At 42.0% G+C, this 23,808-nt stretch overlaps 1 protein-coding gene across 9 annotated transcripts in view; it reads right to left on the bottom strand.

Moving 5' to 3' along the window:
• Positions 1-23,808, bottom strand: part of SLC44A3 (solute carrier family 44 member 3) — a 331,249-nt gene that overhangs the window by 123,097 nt on the left and 184,344 nt on the right. The window lies entirely within an intron of this gene.

Below are 23,808 nucleotides of genomic sequence, written 5' to 3'. Positions count from 1 at the left end.
TGGGGGAGGGGCAGAGAGCGAGGGAGACACAGAATCCAAAGCAGGGTCCAGGCTCTGAACTGTCAGCACAGAGCCCAACGAGGGCTCAAACTTATGAAACGCAAGTTCATGACCTGAGCCGAAGTCGGATCCTTAACCGACTGAGCCACCACCAAGTGCCCCCCAAAATTCCTATCCTTTAATTAATTGCTGGACCAAGTAATTTCCAGAGATTGGCCTCAGGTATCCAAATTTGTGGCCAAGGCTGAGAACAAATGCTATAATGCCATAATCCACATTAATGAGTTAATTTATGAGAGATTTATGTGATGGTATTATTAGTGACATGCCTAGATTGTTACTTTGGAAAACTGCTTTGGTTTGATGTCCCTTTCAACTTGATACCTATTTTAAAATTGTTTTGGCACACATTTAAACAAAGCAATGTGATTAGCTTTCTAAACAGTTTGGTTAAGTGTAACTGTTCTCGCTATTAAGCACGGGTCACTTTTGAGGGTCACTATTTAAATTTAAGACCTCTAATATTTTTTGCAAGCCTACTGTGTGCAAAGCACAGTGCCAGACTTGTTGGGTTAGACGATGAGCCAGCAGCTCACCATGTAATAGGTACTCCATGCTGTGCATGCAAGTAACTATAACACTGTTAAGAAAGTGATAGTTTCATAATCGTGGGAATTTAGAAATAAGATAATTAAAAATTGTGTCTCCAATATCCTCATAATATAGCCAATTTATGACCATTTCTATTATTTATACCAAGATGTAATAAGAAAATTCAAAAACTATATTTGAATAGTTCTGTTTGTCTGTTAAACACTACATATTTTTAAAATATCATAGTCGTCTGAAGGTATGACTTAACTCCATCTTAAGTATGAAGTTAAAGAAGGGTCCCAAGATTGGCTTATGAACTGTCAGCTGCACAAATCACAGTTATGCTTATTTGAATGTGATTTAGTGGTGAATTATAGCAAGGAAACTCAAGGGAGATAGTGTAGATTCTCATGAATAAAACCACATTATGGGAGAACCAATGTGTTATTTAATAGGTCAGAGTACCATCCGATAGAGAATTCGAATCGCCTGCTAGGCAGTCCACCTAGATTGTCCCCTAGAACCCCAAATTTAATGTGTCTGCCCAGCAGAGGTCTTAGCTCCTTCCCACCTCTCTCTCGAGCCATTTTCCCTCCTCTCATTGTGGCACAGTGGACAGTTGTGTGCTTTGCAGTAAGACAGAGGCTACTTTACATCTCTGATGCTGTCTCCTCAGATAGGAAAATACACGACTTGCTGGCCCAAACCAGTCTAGGGGATTGTGGGTGGTCTGAGGGCCTGAACACTGGCTGGAGGTGCTGACCGTGTGATCCCAGCTCTGAAATCTCAAGAAGGCCAGCCTGGGACAACCTCTTCCTCCCTCCCTTTTCCTGTTTTTGTTTCTCTGTTGTACATGGAAAGGACCTCAGGAGAGGAGTGACACTCATAGGAAGCTCTCTGAAGGCCACTAGGACCGGCGCCTGGTCCCAAGACTGTTTTGGAGAAGCGAAGATGGGAGAGTGGTAAATCTACAGAAGGTGCCCCCCTCCCCGGGGCGGGGGGTGGGGTGGGGAATGGCACAAGTGAGATATGCAACTGGATTCCAAAAGTGTTCCAGAAATTGGCGAATGGCAGGTGGCTAAGAGGAGCTGGGGATTGAAGTCAAAGGGAGTCATTCATGCCCTCTCATGGCATCTGTCTTTAATCTATTTGGCCACACTTGGCAATCCTCAAGTCTCCAAGTTCCTCTACTACTGCTCCCTGAGAAGCGTGCTGGCGGAGAATAAGCTTTGTCCTTGAGCAAGTTACGTAACTTTTCTGTGCCTCAGTTAATTCATCTATGAAAACTGGACAAATGACAGCCTGTTAGAGGGGAGCAGCTCTGATGGCCAGGGTCAGGCCCCTGTATACTCCCAGCTGGGCAAGTGCCCAAGATCTCAGATGATCAACGGGGCTGGGGTGCAGTGGTTGGGCTATAAGCTTATTAGGACCCTGCCATCTTCTCCCTCCGTGTAAAATGTCCACCCTCCGGAGAAGCACAGCCCTTGGCAGAGATGTAGCAGAACCGTTGTGGATGCAGTCAGACGATGAATCGGCTGTTCAGTTGTTACCTGCTGTTCATCTACTTGGAGAGAGGAGATTACCAGACACCAAGGGGAAGAACAGAAAGTCCCACAATCTTAGGGGCTCAGATTATTGGAGTATGGATTTTCCTCTTGTGGCCATGCTTACCAGAGGTCAATAATCAAGTCATCAAACCCAGACATAGGGCTTTTAGAACTGAAAAATGGAAAACAAGGGAGAGCTACATCCTGTTGGGTCACATCCTCTTCACGAAGGCAGGAAGTGGAGCAGCAGACCAAGATGGTTAGAAAAACATGATGCTTATGAAGCATTTGCACGCTATGTGTGTATGTACGTTTTGGTACACAATTTTTTTAAGATGCTATGAATCAAAACTCGTATATCATGCTTTTTGGAAGTCCTCAAGCTTCTTGTGAAATAAAACTGGCCAAAAGCCACCTCTTTATTACATGACTGTGTTCCATCTATAATCATACCAATCTAAGAAAGAGAAAAATATCCTATTTGCCGCCAGAAAACTCGTCCAGGAATCAGAGTGCAATGCTAGGAACTTCTCAGTGGCAGTCTTAGCGAGTATAAGATTGTGGACATTGCCCAGAAATAGGAGCTCTGTGGTCTCTCTCGAAGGGGAGGATGGATTGTCCCAGTGTGGGCAATCTGTAGTGCTTCTTCCCGGAGGCACCAGGCTCCTGGGGAATTGCTGACACACAGCGTCCCCTGCTCGAAGCACAGCTTGGCTTTCCTTCAGGCAGCTGCCTCAGCTGACAAACGGGCTTCTTGAACTTGGGAATGCAGGCGTTCTGTCTGCTCCTTTCTCTACACCTTCACTGCTCTCACTCACCTTCTGTTTCTTCTCTCCCCTTCTTTTGCATGTGTTTCATGATGAGACGATGGCTGCTCAATGGTTCCATGCTGCTTTGCATGAGGGTGGGATTAAGGAGAAAGCCACGACCATCTTTCAGGTTTGATGTTGATTGTTAGCATCCTTCAGGAGGCGATTTGAAAGGTTCACTCCAGCTCTGGACTATCTAGTTACTCGGGAGTGTAGTGCTTCTACATTAAGGCAAGTATTCAGGATGGTGGTGCTCAAACTTTTGGATTGCTGGTCCCTAGAATCTGCCTTTAAGGTTTAAAAACCAGGCGCTTTGCAACTAGTTGTCAGTGGTTTTCTGACTTTCTTCCTGAATTTCTTTAGACTATGGCAAGTAAGTGTGCTAGGAATGGGCCCTAGTTACTAGAAAATTAGCTCTTGGGTATATCCATGCATCATGGAACTTGATGGAAGGGAACCTTCCAGGTAGGTAGGCCTGCTTCTTCACTACTGGTTTCAGGCTTTAGTATTTAGAGAAAGATACAGAAAGAAAGAAAGAAATAAAGAAAGAAAGAAAGAGATAAAAGAATGGTATTGATTGTGTTAGGATCTATGCATTCATAGTGTAGTTTTTATTGTGAAGATTTCAAATAATGGAAATCCAGCAGAAATATTGCATGTAATTTTCTCCTAAAATAATGTTTATATTTCTCGATGTGCTCTTCTAGTTCTTATGATGTGTATTTTAAACCTATTTACAGTATCATCATAAGTATTTTATATTTTCACCTACATTCGTGCATAAGATTTTTTTTTTTAAATGACAGTTAGACCCATTTCTGTTGCTTATGGACAGAGAAGCTGAATGTCCACAGTAAGTTGTGGGTTTCCTTTCTGGCTCTGCCCCTGGGCCTCCAACATTTCAGTATTTCAGTTCAGTCTGTGAAAAGTAGGAGCTTTATGACTGGTTGCCTTACAAATTCACTGGACAGAAAAGTAAGTGGTGCATGATTTCAGAATGACCACAATGGAAAAATGTGGTCTCCAATGCCATGATACTGAAAGGACCTCGATATCTGGGAAGGTCACCAGGCAAACTCCTCTCTTTTGCACTTGTCCTTTTACTTCTTAGTTTTCTTTTCTCTGCTCACTCTTCCCAACCGTTCCTTCCTCCAAAATCCTGCCTAAGTCTAAGAGCAAGGATTCTACTTGCTCATCGCTGTGGTGCCTGCTTTGTATAGGCAATGTGCTAAGTCTTTCCTCCCGCCTCATTTACTCCTGCTCCTCGATGAGGCGGTTTCTGTGATGCCCACTTTGCAGATGAGGAAACTGAGCTGGTGGTGATGGAGTATCTTGCTCGAAATCAGTTTGTAAGTGACTGGAGCTCCTGTGCCCACACAGATCTTTGTAATGACATCTTTTTAATTATAGATCACATGCTTTCCCAACACTACCTTTTAACGCAGAGCCTGGTTCAGAAGATAGAAAGAGAAGATGTGTTTTAGAATCGGCTGCCTATTCTATCGAATGATATGATCTCTATTTTCTTTCATTTTTGTTCTTTGAATTTACTGTCACTGCCTTCTACAAGGTGGGGACGGTCATTAGCAGACATAATTGTCTAGAGAATATGGTTTTATGTAATAGGAAAAGATATTTCAGAAATGTAAACTGGAGCAAAAGAAAAACAGTGTGTTTCCGTATATCTCGTTTCCTTTTTTTCCCTTCTTTTGTAAACTATTTGGCTGTCTCCGTTTAGAATATAATATTAACTGCCTGGAGGACAAAAATAGCTTCTTTTGTAGTTTTAGCTCATCCAGCACCAACATATTGTGCTTTTTCATGGAAAGATCCATTTTTAGAAAGAATGCAAGGTACCCCCAGGCCCATGAGTAATGAGTGTTTGGCAAGATGATTCTTATGCCAGATAATCGCTCTAAAGTCCTTCTTTGGAAGGGTTACGAATTGAATTCATGTGTATTATTTGTGATATGTTGAAACCTCAGTTAATAAAAAACCCCCCAAAGGATATATATATATAGGGCTTTGGGAATTCCTTTTACTTCCTGTAAATGACTCACAATTTAAGCGTACTAAGTTGGATAGAGGAAGTATCTGTCTATCGCTGTCTCACAAAAATATAAACTGTAAACCAGGAACAGAAACTGCAGACCTCTGCAAGATCCTCCTCCCTTCCTCAGGCAGAGCTGTGGATAGCATTTGAAGTCTTCAAAATGACTTGATGGGCCATGAATGGGATGATCCTGGGAAGAGAGAAGGAACCATTTTCTTGCTTGTGCTTACATTCATGACATGTACCTTTGCTTTTTGGTATGATTCTCCCCAGGTTCAGAAGTCCTGTCATCTACCTCAAATACAGCCAGAACTGATTCCCTACTCTGTGTGAAGGATCCAAGGGTCTAACCAAACATGAAGAAATGGCTGGAATATGGAATTCCTAACTTTGAGAGTAATGGTTTTGTAGAATTACATAGATGAACACCAGGGAAAATATACAGATGATCACTGAGTTAGATGAGTGGTCTCCTTCACCTCTGAGATTACATCATTCTGTGACTTTTTACACTGCTAGGTCTGTTGAGTTTTTTCTGGGAGACCATTTTCAGCCACCTGGACTCTCAGAGTTGTTTGGTCAAAATAATGTTCTGAATGAAAGCTAGTGACAGACATTCTCCTTCTCTGGGGCAGCATGCTGGTGGTAGCTGGGAAGAAACGGTGATCTCTAAAGAAAAGCAAATTTAAAGATGTTATTATTTCCACTATTTTTTCCACTATTATTTCCACTATTATTTCCATTATTATTTCCACTGGAGAAATAACCATTATCTTGACATAAAAGTTACATTTCCCTTAAAGCCCACCATTTGGAAATTGAGCCATGGTTTTCTTCTACTAGATTTGGGTATCTCGTCCGAGAATTGTACTTTGCTCTGTGGGTTTATTTTGTGTATTTTGCTGCACTAACTGGTAGGTATATAGTTTGGTTCAAATTTCATACAGCTGTATTATTTGGAGTGATAATTCCATCAGCCATTCAATTAAGTTGAAATTTGTAGGTTTAGAAAGAGCATAAACACGATTTAAATTTTGTTTTGTGAAAATTTTAAAAGCCTTTTAAGCCACTCTTGGAACTTTCCAAGTATGGAAGATTTGCAAAATGTGGCCAAAGAGGCCAATTAAGTTTCAGGGTTTCCAAGATCCCAGAACTCAGATCATGGATGGCACTGGATCTGGAAGACTTCCCGAACAGGCTCCAGATAGTGGCTTCATGAGGAACTTCATTCCTTCTCTATTTTAATGGGAGTAAGACTTAATACAATAAGAAATTTAAATTTTCCAGAAGGTCTTCTCAGTCTTTGAAATGCAGTCCTCTTGGCTCCAAGTAATCCTTGCTATAGATTGGGAAGAAAGACAGTACACTAAGGGGATGGTATCGTACCTGGGCCTTGTGATTACTGCGTACTCTTTGTTTTGACTGAGCCGTTCCCAAATGGAATAATTGCAAAGCAGCAGATATCTGGAAGGAGATGTCATCAAAGGCATGTGACTGACTGCAGCTTTTGTAATTTCAAAATAAATTACAGAATGATGAGGGCAAATTGCCTGCTTTTGTCCAAACAGATTCTTATAGTAAAAAGGATGATTTCCGTTTGGGGAAAATTAAAACTGATGAAATAGGAATGAATTTATATCTACAAATTCAAGTGTGTAAGAATTAGTCCAGTTCTCAAAAACAGCGGCATTAAGGGATAGCTTTTATACCATTCAACTCATCCATTGCAACTGCATAGTTGGCTGACTTTTAGTAAATTCATGTAGCCTTGCCACTTGGAGCAATTCTTGGAGCACTTCTGTCTCCCCCCAAAAGTTCCTTTTTGCCTGTTTAAAGTTCCTTTGCCTGTTCCAGGCTCCTACCCTCAGCCCCAGGCAACTGCTGATCTAATCCCTGTTTCCATAGTTTTGCCTTTGCTAGGAATTTCATGTAAACAGAAGTGGGCAACATGTAGTCTTCTGTGTCCGGTGTCTTTCCCTCTGTGGCGTTTTGAGTCTCATCCATGTTGCTGCATGTATCAGTAGTCGCTCCTTCCACGGCTGAGCGGGACACCAGTGTAGGGACAAACCACAGCAGATTTATTCATTCACTATTTGATGAACATTTAGAGTGTTTCCAGTTTGTGGTTATTATCAACCAGGTTGTTATGAGTACCCGCTTACAAGTTTTTCTGTGGACATAGGTTTTCATTGCTCACAGATAGATACTGAGTGCAATTCCTGGGTCAAGTGGTAAGGGTATGTTTAACCTTTTGAGAAACTGAAAATGTTTTCCAAAGTTGATCTACTGTTTTATTTTTTCACCAACACCATATGAGTTGGTGTGGTCAGTCTTCTTTATTATAGTCATTCTAGGGGTTAAGTATTTTATTGAAGTATTAGTTTGCATTTCCCTAATGACTTCCAGTGTTGAGATCTTTTCATGTGCGTATCACCCACGTGGGTATCTTTTTTGGGAAAGTCTTCGAATTTTTTGCCCATTTTTTAATTGGTTGTTTGTCTCATTGAATTCTAGGCGTTCTTGATTAGTTTCACATACAAGGCTTTTATCAGGTGCAGGATTTGCAAGACTTGTCTCCCAATTTGTGACTTGCCTTTTAAATAAAAAAACTTTTTTTTTCCTTGAGTATAGTTGACATAGAGTGTTACATTAGTTTTAGGTGTGCAACACAGTGATTCAGCTTTTCTATATGTGACGCGATGCTCACCACAAGTGTAGCCACCATCTGTCTTTTCATTTTCTTTGTGGTATCTTTTAAGAATAAAACCTTGCTGAAGCCCAATTTAGCATTTTTTCCCCTTTTATAGATCTTGCTTTTGTTTGATTAGCTCCAGCTAGTGTTTGTCCAACCCTAGGTTACAAGGATATTCTTCTAGACATTTGCATAGGTTTAGAATTTACATCGTGGCCTATGAGCTAGTTAAAACCATGCACGGTGTGTACAGTCGGGAGGTGAAGGTCTAAGTTCGTTTTCCGGTTTGTTTCATTTTGGTTTTGCATGTGGATATCCAATTGTTTCAGGAGCATTTGTTGAAAAGCTATCATTTTCCTTATTGAATTGCCTTGGTATCTTTGTAAAAATTCATTTACCCTAAATATAAGGGTTTACTTCTGTTCTCTCTATTCTGTTTCATTGGTCTATATGTTGCTCCTTACCCCAATAGCACACTGTCTCCATTACGGTAGCTTTATAGTAAGTCCTTTAATGTTGCTCTTGTTCAGTTTTTTCTTTTTCTTCATTATCTTAAGTCTCTTGGATTTTCATATACATTTTAGAAATTGCTTGTTAATTTCTACAAAACAGGATCTTTTATCTTGTGATTTTGCCACACTTACTTATTAGGTCTAATTTTTTTTTCTTGTAGATTTTGTAAAACTTTCTGTCTACAGGATTATGTCATCTGAACATAAAGACAATTTTGCTTCTTCCTTTTCAGTATGTATGCCTTTAATTTCTTCCCATTGCCTATTGCCCTGCTTGGAACCTACAGCATAATGTTGAATAGAAATGGTAGGACGGACATCCTTGCCTTATTCCCAATCTCAGGGGGGAAGCATGCAGGCTTTACCATTAATTATGTGGTTAGCTGTAGGTTTTCCCATAGATGCCCCTTATCAGGTGGAGAAAGCTCACTTCTGTTCCTAGCTTGTTGAGTTTTTTAAAAATCATAAATATTAGATTTTGCCAAATGTTTTTCTGTATTTGTGGAGATGAGTCTATGGACTTGTCTTTTATTCTTTTGTTAAGGTATACTACATTTACTGATTTTTGGATATTAAGCCGATCTTGTATTTCTGGGATGAATTTCATTTGGTCCTGGTGATTTTATTGTTGTTACTGCTAGATTTGGTTTGCTATTGTTTTAAATATTTATTTTAGTTTGAGGGGGAGGAGGGGCAGAGACAGAGAGAAAGAGGGAGAGGGAGAGAGAGAGAGAGAGAGAGGGAGGGAGGAAGGGAGGGAGAGGGAGAGAATCTTAAGCAGGCTCCATGCTCAGCACAGAGTCTGATGAGGGGCTCAATTTCACCACTGCAAGATCACGATTTGAGCCGATAGCAAGAGTGGGATGCTTAACCAACTGAGCCACCCAGGAGCCCTATGACTTGCTATTTTTTGTTAATGATTTTGCATCTTTATTTATAAGGGATATTAAAATATAATTGCCTTTCCATGTGATTTCTTTGTGTGGCTTTTATATTAGGTTAATACTGGGCCACTAAAATGAATGTGAGAATATTCCCTCAAATTCTATTTTCTGAAAGCATTTATATAGGTTTGACATTGTTTCTTCCTTAAATGTTTGATAGAGGTCAATAGTGAAAGCCATCAGACCTGGGCTGTTCTTTGTGGAAAGGTTTTTACACTTGATCTTAGCCAAAGGCCAAGAAGCGATTGTGGAAAGATTTTTAATTGCTAATTCAATGTTCTTACTTGATATTGGTGTATCGACTCAGATTTTCTACTTTTTCTTGAGTCAAGTTTTGATAATTCATGGATTTTGCTTTCATTTTTGTTTGTTTTGGAATTTTTCCATTTCATATAGATGGTCTGTTTTGTTGGAATAAGTTGTTCATAATAATCCTTTCATTTTCCGCAGGGTAGTGCTGCTTGAATTGGGTTGTTATAATTTTCCATTAACTTTAATCACAAGGGCATGGTAGTAAGTACTAAGAGATGCTGTAAAGAATCTCCTGTATTTCAGGAGATTCTTACTTCCACTGTATGTTAACACTCCAATTTCCCATTGGTAATCAGGATCAGTCGCCCTCACCAGAATTGTAACTCCCGTCTTTGCTATCGATTCAGAATTGTGAGGAGACTGAGGTGGCTGGGTGGCAAAATCATTGCTGTGTCTCTTAGTGGAAGCGTTTTCCTTCTTGGAACCAAGATATCTAGAGCAACAGAGAATTTGGCTGTGGGCACAAGAAGCAAAATGTTGCTGGTAGATCACAAAGACTTATAGTGGTGCCACTCCTATTTGTGCCTCTTGATTCTGGAACCCGTGAATCCTGGCTATGAGAGAAACAATGCCATCTATTGGACACCGATTCAGAGCATATACAGAGGACCATATATCTAGAGAACCTCATCTCAGCCCTGGAAGATATTGCTACCTAGCTGGTGTTATAACTGAGTTCTTAAAAGGCCAAGCCAGCTGCTTCAAGATGGTGGACAACATGGTAAGACCAGTTAATTCCATGAGCATGGGCCCATGGCTGCATTTCATTTGCTGTGAAGTGAGTTCCTTGGTAAAAAAAAACCACAATGTTGTATGGAATACTGTGATGATAGATAAGGCATTCTCCAAGTCCACAGATGGTAGTTTTGGCAGAAACACTGTGCACAGGGACCACAAATCCATATCTAGAGTGTCTATTTCAACAAGAACAAAACACTGTCCTTTCCATAATGGAAGAAGTCCAATGTAATCAACCTGTCACCAGGTAGCTGACTGATCACGCTGGGGAATGATATTATATTGGGGACTCTGGGTTGGTCTCTGCTGCTGGCAGATTCATCACTCAGCAGTGGCCATAGCCAGGTTGACCTTGGTGAGTAGAAGTCTAAGCTGCTAAGCCATGTATAACCTCCAACCTTGTCACCAGGGACATTTTGTTCATGAACCCATTGGGCAGTGACAGGGGTGGCTGGAGAAAGAAGCTAAATGGTATTTACAAAGTGGGTCATCCTATCTACTTGATTATTAAAAGCTTCTGCTGAGGTTACCCTTTGGTGAGCATTCACATGTAACACAAATATCTTCACTTATTCAGAAAAGTCTATACACACACTTCTTCCCCAAATTTCCTTGTTACCAGTTTGCTAATCATGTTCCTTCCAAATCTCTGCCAATGCCCATCCAGCCAAACCATTGGCCATAGTCCATGAATTAGCTTACAATCACACATCTGGCCCTTTCTCCTTCCACATAAAATGGACAAGCAGGTACATTGCTTGAAGTTCTACCCACAGGGAAGATTCCTCTTCACCACTGTCCTTCAGGGATGTTCCAGAAAGAGGCTATCAGTGCTTGAGCCATCTGCTTTCATGTGGTGTTTGCATATGTTGCAGAACCATATGTAAAACAGACCTGAGTTTTCTATCAGTCAGCTGTTGTAGGGAATGCCCCTTGAGGCCATAGATGTAGGCTGGGAGAGAAAAAGTAATGTGGAGACCAGCAGTGGGGATCATGGATAAAGGGCACTTGGGCCACTTCTTCATGTAATTTGCTTGTGCCTTCCAGCATGACTATATATTCCACTTGCATTTGATGGTGGAGTGCTGCTCTGCATGCCCAACTTTAAGTCTTGATGGGTCAAAAAGCACGTAGTTCATGATGGGCAGCTCAGGTCTAATGGTAACATGGTGACTCACAGGTAAGTGTTCACTCTCTACTAAGACCCAGTAACTGACCAAGAGCTGTTTCTCAAGAGGACAGTAGTTATCTGCAGGAGATGGCAGGGCTTTGTTCCTAAGGATTTGTGCTATGATGCACCTATACAGGCCTGACAAAGGCTCCGAATAGCATTTCTACCTGCCAATGATACTTTTTAAAAAAATTTCTGTAAGTTCTAATCACCATTAAAAAAAACTTATTTATTTAATGTGTGTGTGTGTGTGTGTGTGTGTGTGTGTGAGAGAGAGAGAGAGAGAGAGAGAGAGAACATGTAGGGAAGGGGCAGAGAGAGGAAATCCCAAGCAGACTTGGGGCTAGAACTCAACAACCATGAAACCATGACCTGAGCCAAAATCAAGAGTCAGATCCTTAACTAACTGAGCCACCTGGGTGCCCCTCTGCCACTGACACTTTAAGCACTCTTGGATCTGCTGGGCTGTATGGCCCAAGTGGCATAATAGCCTGCATGGTATCTGGCTCTGCTGCTGACCATTTTTGTTCTGGGCTCCACTCAAAACTAGTAGCTCTTCAGGTCACTCGGTAAACGGGCTGGAGTAGTATACCCAAATGAGAAGTATGTTCTTTCCAAAATACAGAATCACACTTTTTGGTGGTAGGAGGTGCCAGACACACAACTTATCCTTTACCTTAGAAGATATATTAATGGTATAAATTTGGGGCAGTATGGTGAAGTCCAGCCTCTTCTTCATTCAAGGTCCTGGGTCTCTAAACTGGCTCAAGTCCAGTAATTCACTGAGAGGCCAGGGATCTCTACTCTCATGATTCAAGTTAGACTTCAGTTCATTTGGTTTCAACTCTTCTTACATAGATAAGTAAGAATTTAATAGGCTGCCTGTCTGTGTCACTTCTAGGGACACCATGATCAGCTAGTCAAGGCCATAGGTCTCTGTAAGTCCTACTATTCTGATTACTGCTATCCAGTAGGGTGACCATAATCCAGTAGGGTGACCATACCCACCTTGTCTTTGGCAATTAAGTGTCACCACTTGGCCTCTGCTACCCCAGGATCTAATTATCCCCGTTACATCTAAGGACTGCAATTTAGTGATAGCAGTTACTATGGAGATTACTGGCCTCAGAGAAGAGTGACCACAGAGTTTCTGCAGGATGCTAGGGTTCCCTCAGAAATTAATTTCTCATAGTCATAGTGGTAAATCTGCCCTCTGGACCTTTGAGCAGATCTTATATGATAAATCCGCTCTAGAAGTGCCTGGGTGGCTCAGCTGGTTGAACATTCAACCCTTGATTTCAGCTCAGGTCATGATCTCATTGTTCTTGGGTTCAAACCCCATGTTGAGCTCTGTGCTGACAGCACAGAGCTTGCTTGGGATTCTCTCTCTCCCTCTCTCCACACCTCCCCTGCTAAAAAAAAACAAAACAAAAAAACCCCACAAAACCCAAAACACAAAAAAACTTTAAGTCCATTCTAATGTTCTAGTCACCCTGAGCTTTTAGATACCTTCTTCTACAATCCACCAAGACAGTTCTGCAATTTTAATGTCATTTAGTATAGGCTACTCTTTGGTCCATGCTTCAGCCAATGAACCAAACTGTTAGAGCCCTTTCTAATCCCTTGAGCCACAGCATTAAGTTCAGAGTGTTGCTTAGTAGGCCCATATCAATCAGTTTGGCCCGATCCAACTTTGTTTTCCTTCTGCGATTATCTTACACCCTTAGTAACCATTCCTACACATATTCCCCAGATTTCCATTCATATAAACTGGAAAAATCATGTACTTCTTTGGCAGGGTGGCATGCCACCCCACAGGTCACATTTTGTTCCTCTTTTGGGGCCTGCTGGGACTTAGTCTAGTTACAGGTCTGGAACCTTCTGGCCTCTGGGGACACCATTACAGCTTCCTTAGGCAATGCAGATGACCACAGCAGGGCTGTTTCCACTGGCAAAGAAGACTTATTTGAGCTCCCATTTGACTTGACTAGCAAAAATTTTCAATCTAGTCATTTTAAAGACTTAGCCTTGTCCCAGGGTTTCAAGTATTGGGGCATCAGGGAGACCTCTGCAGGTCTCTAATTACACCTGATTGCCTATTTTCTGTGTTCCCTCCTCACAGCCCTGCCTGGGCTCCAGGAATCTTTGGTGCGTCTGTAACCACTGAACCATTCCTCTCTGGAGTCTTGTTATTTGCTTTCCACTTCCAGGAATCTCTATTTCCTATCTTACTGCTCCTCAAGGACACTCTTCCTGTCCCGACCTCAGAAGAGTAGAGACCTCTATTTCTCTAGAATTGACATCTACTCTCTTTGTTGCTGAAATCCCCTCTCGAGACATCACAAGGCTTGGTTTCCTGATTGAAAGGAGGGTAGGGGAAAACACAGGGAACATGTATGTACACAGTTTAACATTTTAGGATATTACTTCGTGGTAGGAATGCGATACCGAAGTTGTTGAATACAGAGGGGGATACTTCCTCACCTGTCTCTAGAACTTCCTTTCTCTAAATCCATTAGGCATGATAGCTGTCTCCAGAATGGACACTATTTTTCCCTTCACATCCTCCACTTCTCGCCGTGTGGGGGAAGACTTGTGTTTGAAAAGGCTGTTAGTGTTACAGTCTGAGTGACTAGCTTCTGGTGATAAATCTTGTGTGCGGACTGCGGGGACAGCCAGCATCCAAAGTAAACAATGGTTGTTATGAAGAGGACTGCATGGGCGGCCCGCTGGCTGCACTCCGGCCCCTTGGCTGTCTCTTCACAGTTACTGCCAACCGTGGCTTCCCCAAGCCTCTGCTGGAAGGGTGGCCCAGGTCTCTCGTCTCCCTCAGGTAGGAGCTTAGCGACTCTGCCCTTCGCACCAGGGATTAGGCCTCTTGTCCCCTCACTTGACAAGTGATGGCCAAGAGTGCCGGGGCTCTGCACACTCCCTCCATCAGCCCAGCACCCCAGCTGTGCTCTCTGGGCAGTAGAAGGCGATTCTCTGCAATGTGCTAGAAAAGAGGAAGGCCTCGGCTATTCAGTCCATGCAGCTGTCCAAACTCATTTTTTCCTCCATACCTTTGCTTTTGGTATTTCCTCTGCTGGGAGCACCTTCCCCTATTCTTTACTTTTCTCCTGGTGAAATTCCCATTTGACCTTTAAGACTCAGTAAAAACAGCCTGTCTTCTGGGAAGACGCCATGTCTCTCCCCCAATCCTTTGCTCCCATAGCTTTTTTGTTTCTGGCTCTGTCATAATACCTATCATATTGTGGGATAGTGAGTTTTTTACATGCCTGGGTGCAAGAACCGTTTTATAAAACTCTTTATCATTAGGGTGGAGGGTGGTGCCTGACACATAGCAATGATGTTGCTGCTGATGGTAATAATAACAGCTATTATTCGTTATATACTTAGCAGTTGCAAAGCACAGTGTCACGAGCTCCACATGCCTTGTATCATTCGGTCCCATCACAGTTCTAAGTGTAGCTGTTGGTGTTATCCTAATTTCTGGTGAATTTTTAGGAATTCTTTAGATGGAGACGGAGAAGAGAATTTCAGTTTAAAACAACAGCAGGAGCACAGGTGGGGAAGCATGGCCTGTTGGGGGCAGGATGGGTGGTCCCAGGAAGGGATACAAAGGAGAAAAGTAGGGCTGGAAAGGTGAGCTGGTGCTGTATCGTAGAGGCTCTTGGATGCCCTAAGGCACTGCATTTCTTAGTAGACAGCAGGGAGCATTCAAGGAGGAGCCAATGTGACCCGAGTGGGAGACCAGAAACCAGGAACAAGCTGAGGCAGTGAGCTAGGTGAGGCCCAAGCATTCATCACACATCTTGGGAGGGGATGGTGGAGGGTGAGGCACCAAGCTGGGGACTGGAGTCCAGAACCAAGCGGCACAGAGCCAGGTTGCCAGATGCTCACAACCAGTTTGCAAACTGCCAGAGGAGTACCCAACGCACACTTGTAGGTGCCATCATGAATGTCTGCACACAAAGAAAGAAAGATGCAGGGTCCCTGGGGCCGGGGGCATCAGGAAAACTTTCAGGGGAGGTGATGCTTGAGCTGGGACTCTATTTACCTGACCTGAAGGTGTGGAGAGGCAGAGGTGAGGTGGAGGGAGGTACTGGCAAGAAGATAGCACCAAGGCGTCAAGAGTACCACCAGTTCACAGGACCCGCTGGGTTTTGTTTGTTTGTTTGTTTGTTTTGCTTTATAAAATTTCTTTTGCATATGTAATGCTTGTTTATTATATAAGATGTATCAAATATAGAAAACAAAAAGAATAAGTTTATAATCCTAATGCCTAGAGATGATTATTTTAAAAATTTAGTAAACATCCTTCCATTTTTATGTGAGTATGTATGTTTGAATAAGAATAAATGTGCATCCAAAGAAGAATCCAGATGGCTAACAGACATGAAAAATGTTCAACATCGCTCATCATCAGGGAAATACAAATCAAAACCACAATGGGATACGACCTCCCACCTGTCAGAAGGGCTAACGTTAACAACTCAGGCAACAGATGTTGGCAAGGATGTGGAGAAAGAGGCTCTCTTTTGCATTGCTGGTGGGAATGCAAGCTGGCTCAGCCACTCTGGAAAACAGTAGCGAGGTTCTGCAAAAAATTAAAAATAGAACTACCCTATGACCCAGCAATTGCACTACTAGGTATTTATCCAAGGGATATAGGTATGCTGTTTCAAAGGAGCACATGCACCCCAATGTTTATAGCAGCACTATCAACGATAGCCAAATTACGGAAAGAGCTCAAATGTCCGTCAACTAACAAATGGATAAAGAAGATGTGGTATATATATGTGTGTGTATATATATATATACACACATATATTGTATATACACATATATAAATAATGGAATATTACTTGGTGATAAAAAAGAATGAAATCTTGCCATTTGCAACAATGTGGATGGAGCTAGAGTGTATTATGCTTAGCGAAGTAAGTCAGTCAGAGAAAGACAAATACCATATGATTTCATTCATGTGGAATTTAAGAAACAAAACAAACAGATGAACATAGGGTAAGAGAAGGGAAAATAAGATAAAAACAGAGAGGGAGGCAAGCCATAAGAGACTCTTAAATATAGAGAGCCAACTGAGGGTTGCTGGATGTGGGGTGGGTGGGGGAATGGGCTAAAGGGGTGATGGGCATTAAGGAGGCACTTGGGATGAGTACTGGGTGTTATAGGTAAGTGACGAATCACTAAATTCTATCCCTGAAACCACAGAAGAAGGAATATATGTGTGCATATATATGTATGTGTATGTCTATATACACACATATATACACATGTGTCGATAAGTAGGAAAGTGTAAATGTATGTACTAACACCTCTCTACCTTATCTCTATCTATACTGAACATCCTGCTTTACTTGTTTTAGGGATAAAATAAGTTTACATTTCTTTTTTTTTAATGTTTATTTATTTTGAGACAAAGAGAGAGAATAAGCAGGGGAGGGGCAGAGAGAAAGGGAGAGATCCCAAGCAGGCTCTGTGCTATCAGTGTAAGCCTGATGTGGGGCTCAATCTCACGAACCCTGAGATCATGACCTGAACCGAAATCAAGAATCAGATACTTAACCAACTGAGCCACCCAGGCATCCCTGCATTTCTTGAATGTTCCAATAGCACTTAGAATGCCCACCAGCCTAGCCCGACAGGAAGTCTTGTCTTCTGGGGTTGTCAAGGAAGTTCTCTAGGACTATTCAAGAAACCCCTACCTATTCCTCAACCTGTCCTAATGGTACTGCTCCCTGTCTGCCCTCTATTTGTACCTGAGATTTAAATAGGAAAGGGGATTCTGGATGGACAATTCATTCCAATTGAAGTGAAAACACCTCCTGGGCCTGGAACTGTGTTTTTCTTGTCCAATGTCATACCCTCAACATTGCAAATAACACCCGCCCTAGGATAGATGTTCACTAAACAACTGAGTGAATGAATTCAAACTTCTACTTGTTCATGCAACGAACATTTATTGAACATTTTTGATGTGCTGAGTTCTGCGTTGGGGGTTGGAGGCACACACGTAGACAACATGAAACTTTCATCTGTGATGGACAGAACTTAAAGATAAGCAGCTTTAAAAAACAGATGAGGCTCTTTCTGGGAAGAAGATGGCGGCATAGGAGGACTTTGGGCTCACCGTGTCCTGCTGATCACTTAGATTCCACTTACACCTGCCTAAAAAACCCAGAAAACCGCCAGAAGATTAGCAGAATGGACTCTCCGGAGCCAAGCGCAGACGAGAGGCCCACGGAAGAGGGTAGGAAGGGTGGAGAGGCTGTGCGCGCTACATGGACTGGCGGGAGGGAGCCGGGGCGGAGGGGCGGCCCGCTGGTCAAGCAGAGCCCCTGAGTCGGGCTTGCAAAAGCGGAGGGGTCGGACGGAGTGTGTTCTGACAGCAAGCGGGACTTAACATCTGGAAGATTATAAGTTAACAGCTCTGCTTGGAGAGCGGGAGGGCTGGAGGACAACGGGAGGGAGAGTTGTTGAGCCCCGGAGGACAGAGCTCAGCTTGGCGGGGAACAAAAGTGCTCACCAGTGCCATCCCCCCCACCCATCCCCCAGCCAAAATCCCAAAGGGAACCAGTTTCTGCCAGGGAACTTGCTTGCACTGCGCAAACACCGAATGCTGTCCTTCTGCGGATCCATCCCTCTGGCGGCGGGTCTGACTCCCTCCCGGTGCCGCAGGGCCCCTCCCGAAGCGGATCACCGAAGGATAAGCGAGCTGAGCCTGCCCCTCCTGCCCCCGTGCACCTTGCCTACCCACCCCAGCTAATACGCCAGACCCCCAGCATCACAAGCCTGGCAGTGTGCAAGTAGCCCAGATGGGCCACGCCACCCCACAGTGAATCCCACCCCTAGGAGAGGGGAAGAGAAAGCACACACCAGTCTGACTGTGGCCCCAGCAGTGGGCTGGGGGCAGACATCAGGTCTGACTGCGGCCCCACCCACCAACGCAAGTTATTCAAGACAGCACAGGGGAAGTGCCCTGCAGTTCTATCCAAAATGACGAAACGGAAGAATTCCCCTCAAAAGAATCTCCAGGAAATAACAACAGCTAACGAACTGATCAAAAAGGATTTAAACAATATAACAGAAAGTGAATTTAGAATAATAGTCATAAAATTAATTGCTGGGCTTGAAAACAGTATAGAGGACAGCAGAGAATCTATTGCTACAGAGATCAAGGGACTAAGGAACAGTCAGGAGGAGCTAAAAAATGCTATAAGTGAACTGCAAAATAAAATGGAGACGACCACAGCTTAGATTGAAGAGGCAGAGGAGAGAATAGGTGAACTAGAAGATAAAATTATGGAAAAAGAGGAAGCTGAGAAAAAGAGAGATAAAAAAATCCAGGAGTATGAGGGGAAAATTAGAGAACTAAGTGATGCACTAAAGAGAAATAATCTACGCATAATTGGTATCCCAGAGGAGGAAGAGAGAGGGAAAGGTGCTGAAGGTGTACTTGAAGAAATCATAGCTGAGAACTTCCCTGATCTGGGGAAGGAAAAAGGCATTGAAATCCAAGAGGCACAGAGAACTCCCTTCAGACGTAACTTGAATCGATCTTCTACACGACATATCATAGTCAAACTGGCAAAATACAAGGACAAAGAGAAAATTCTGAAAGCAGCTAGGGATAAACGTGCTCTAACATATAAGGGGAGACCGATAAGACTCGTGACCGATCTCTCTACTGAAACTTGGCAGGCCAGAAAGGAATGGCAGGAAATCTTCAATGTGATGAACAGAAAAAATATGCAGCTGAGAATCCTTTATCCAGCAAGTCTGTCATTTAGAAAAGAAGGAGAGATAAAGGTCTTCCCAAACAAACAAAAACTGAAGGAATTCGTCACCACTAAACCAGCCCTGCAAGAGATCCTAAGGGGGACCCTGTGAGACAAGGTACCAGAGACATCACTACAAGCATGAAACCTACAGACATCACAATGACTCTAAACCCATATCTTTCTATAATAACATTGAACGTAAATGGACTAAATGTGCCAACCAAAAGACATAGGGTATCAGAATGGATAAAAAAAACAAGACCCATCTATTTGCTGTCTACAAGAGACTCATTTTAGACCTGAGGACACCTTCAGATTGAAAGTGAGGAGATAGAGAACTATCTATCATGCTACTGGAAGTCAAAAGAAAGCTGGAGTAGCCATACTTATATCAGACAAACTAGATTTTATTTTATTTTATTTTTATTTTATTTTTTTATTTTTTTAACGTTTATTTATTTTTGAGACAGAGAGAGACAGAGCATGAACAGGGGAGGGTCAGAGAGAGAGGGAGACACAGAATCTGAAACAGGCTCCAGGCTCTGAGCTGTCAGCACAGAGCCTGACGCGGGGTTCGAACTCACACACCGTGAGATCGTGACCTGAGTCGAAGTCGGACACTTAACCAACTGAGCCACCCAGGCGCCCCTAGATTTTAAATTAAAGGCTGTAACAAGAGATGAAGAAGGACATTTTATAATAATTACAGGGTGTATCCATCAGGAAGAACTAACAATTATAAATGTCTATGTGCTGAATACGGGAGCCCGCATATATATAAAACAATTACTCACAAACATAAGCAACCTTATTGATTAGAATGTGGTAATTGCAGGGGACTTTAACACTCCACTTACAGAAATGGATAGATCATCTAGACACACGGTCAATAAAGAAACAAGGGCTCTGAATGATACATTGGATCAGATGGACTTGACATATATTTAGAACTCTGCATCCCAAAGCAACAGAATATACTTTCTTCTCAAGTGCACATGGAACATTCTCCAAGATAGATCACATACTGGGTCACAAAACAGCCTTTCATAAGTATACAAAAATTGAGATCATACCATGCATACTTTCAGACCACAATGCTATGAAGCTTGAAATCAACCACAGGAAAAAGTCTCGAAAAACTCCAGAAGCATGGAGGTTAAAGAACACCCTACTAACGAATGAGTGGGTCAACCAGGCAATTAGAGAAGAAATTAAAAAATATATGGAAACAAACGAAAATGAAAATACAACAATCCAAACGCTTTGGGATGCAGTGAAGGCAGTCCTGAGAGGAAAATACATTGCAATCCAGGCCTATCTCAAGAAACAAGAAAAATCCCAAATACAAAATCTAACAGCACACCTAAAGGAAATAGAACAGCAAAGACAGACTAAACCCAGCAGAAGAAGAGAAATAATAAAGATCAGAGCAGACATAAACTAGAATCTAAAAAACATAGAATCTAAAAAAAATTGTAGAGCAGATCAATGAAAACAAGAGTTGGTTTTCCGAAAAAATAAACAAAATGGATAAACCTCTAGCCAGGTTTCTCAAAAAGAAAAGGGAGATGACCCAAATAGATAAAATCATGAATGAAAATGGAATTATTACAACCAATCCCTCAGAGATACAAGCAATCATCAGGGAATACTATGAAAAATTATATGCCAACAAACTGGACAACCTGGAAGAAATGGACAAATTCCTAAACACCCACACACTTCCAAAACTCAATCAGGAGGAAATAGAAAGATTGAACAGACCCATAACCAGCGAAGAAATTGAATTAGTTATCAAAAATCTCCTAACAAATAAGAGTCCAGGACCAGATGGCTTCCCAGGGGAGTTTTACCAGATGTTTAAAGCAGAGATAATACCTATCCTTCTCAAGCTATTCCAAGAAATAGAAAGGGAAGGGAAACTTCCAGACTCATTCTATGAAGCCAGTATTACTTTGATTCCTAAACCAGACAGAGACCCAGTAAAAAAAGAGAACTACAGGCCAATATCCCTGATGAATATGGATGTAAAAATTCTCAATAAGGCACTAGCAAATCGAATTCAACAGCATATAAAAAGAATTATTCACCATGATCAAGTGCGATTTATTCCTGGGCTGCAGGGCTGGTTCAACATTCACAAATCAATCAACGTGATACATCACATTAATAAAAGAAAAGATAAGAACCATATGATCCTGTCAATCGTTGCAGAAAAGGCATTTGACAAAATTCAGCAACGTTTCTTAATAAGATCCCTTGAGAAAGTCGGGATAGAAGGAACATACTTAAACATCATAAAAGCCATTTATGAAAAGCCCACAGCTAACATCATCCTCAATGGGGAAAAACTGAGAGCTTTTCCCCTGAGATCAGGAACACGACAGGGATGTCCACTCTCACCGCTGTTGTTTAACATAGTGTTGGAAGTTCTAGCATCAGTAATCAGACAACAAAAGGAAATCAAAGGCATCAAAATTGGCAAAGATGAAGTTAAGCTTTCACTTTTTGCAGATGACATGATATTATACATGGAAAATCTGATAGAATCCACCAAAAGTCTGCTAGAACTGATACATGAATTTAGCAAAGTTGCAGGATACAAAATCAACGTACAGAAATCAGTTGCATTCTTATACACTAATAATGAAGCAACAGAAAGACAAATAAAGAAACTGATCCCATTCACAATTGCACCAAGAAGCATAAAATACCTAGGAATAAATCTAACCAAAGATGTAAAAGATCTGTATGCTGAAAACTATAGAAAGCTTATGAAGGAAATTGAAGAAGATATAAAGAAATTGGAAAACATTCCATGCTCATGGATTGGAACAATAAATATTGTCAAAATGTCAATACTACCCAAAGCTATCTACACATTCAATGCAATCCCAATCGAAATTGCACCAGCATTCTTCTTGAAGCTAGAACAAGCAATCCTAAAATTTGTATGGAACCACAAAAGGCCCCGCATAGCCAAAGTAATTTTGAAGAAGAAGACCAAAGCAGGAGGCATCACAATCCCAGACTTCAGCCTCTACTACAAAGCTGTAATCATCAAGACAGCATGGTATTGGCACAAAAACAGACACATAGACCAATGGAATAGAATAGAAACCCCAGAACTAGACCCACAAATGTATGGCCAACTCATCTTTGACAAAGCAGGAAAGAACATCCAATGGAAAAAAGACAGTCTCTTTAACCAATGGTGCTGGGAGAACTGGACAGCAACATGCAGAAGGTTGAAACTAGACCACTTTCTCACACCATTCACAAAAATAAACTCAAAATGGATAAAGGAACTGAATGTGAGACAGGAAACCATCAAAACCCTAGAGGAGAAAGCAGGAAAAGACCTCTCTGACCTCAGTTGTAGCAATTTCTTACTTGACACATCCCCAAAGGCAAGGGAATTAAAAGCAAAAATGAACTATTGGGACCTTATGAAGATAAAAAGCTTCTGCACAGCAAAGGAAACAACCAACAAAACTAAAAGGCAACCAACGGAATGGGAAAAGATATTTGCAAATGACATATCAGACAAAGGGCTAGTATCCAAAATCTGTAAAGAGCTCACCAAACTCTAGACCCGAAAAACAAATAATCCAGTGAAGAAATGGGCAGAAAACATGAATAGACACTTCTCTAAAGAAGACATCCGATGGCCAACAGGCACATGAAAAGATGCTCAATGTCGCTCCTCATCAGGGAAATACAAATCAAAACCACACTCAGATATCACCTCACACCAGTCCGAGTGGCCAAAATGAACAAATCAGGAGACTATCGATGCTGGAGAGGATGTGGAGAAATGGGAACCCTCTTGCACTGTTGGTGGGAATGCAAATTGGTGCAGCCACTCTGGAAAACAGTGTGGAGGTGCCTCAAAAAATTAAAAATAGACCTACCCTATGACCCAGCAGTAGCACTGCTAGGAATTTATCCAAAGGATACAGGAGTACTGATGCATAGGGGCACTTGTACCCCAATGTGTATAGCAGCACTCTCAACAATAGCCAAATTATGGAAAGAGCCTAAATGTCCATCAACTGATGAATGGATAAAGAAATTGTGATTTATATACCCAATGGAGTACTACGTGGCAATGAGAAAGAATGAAATATGGCCCTTTGTAGCAATGTGGATGGAACTGGAGAGTGTGATGCTAAGTGAAATAAGCCATACAGAGAAAGACAGATACCATATGTTTTCACTCTTATGTGGATCCTGAGAAACTTAACAGAAACCCATGGGGGAGGGGAAGGAAAAAAAAAAAAAAAGAAAAGAGGTTAGAGTGGGAGAGAGCCAAAGCATAAGAGACTCTTAAAAACTGAGAACAAACTGAGGGTTGATGGGGGGTGGGAGGGAGGGGAGGGTGGGTGATGGGTATTGAGGAGGGCACCTTTTGGGATGAGCACTGGGTGTTGTATGAAAACCAATTTGACAATAAATTTCAAAAAAAAATAAACAGCACAGAAAAAAAAAACAGATGAGGCTTTCATAGAAGAAGGTAGTGAGCTTGCCGATGTAGGAGGTATTCAAGCATACCACTGACCAAGGTTGTGGAAGGAATTTCTGCTCTGGGAGGGATATTGGACTAAATGACCACTAATGACCCTTCCAGATGT

Source organism: Acinonyx jubatus, chromosome C1 (assembly GCF_027475565.1).
Source record: "Acinonyx jubatus isolate Ajub_Pintada_27869175 chromosome C1, VMU_Ajub_asm_v1.0, whole genome shotgun sequence".
Classification (NCBI taxonomy): Eukaryota; Metazoa; Chordata; class Mammalia; order Carnivora; family Felidae; genus Acinonyx; species Acinonyx jubatus.
Note: the sequence above shows the minus strand (reverse complement) of the source record. Positions and strands in the feature narration are given on the sequence as shown.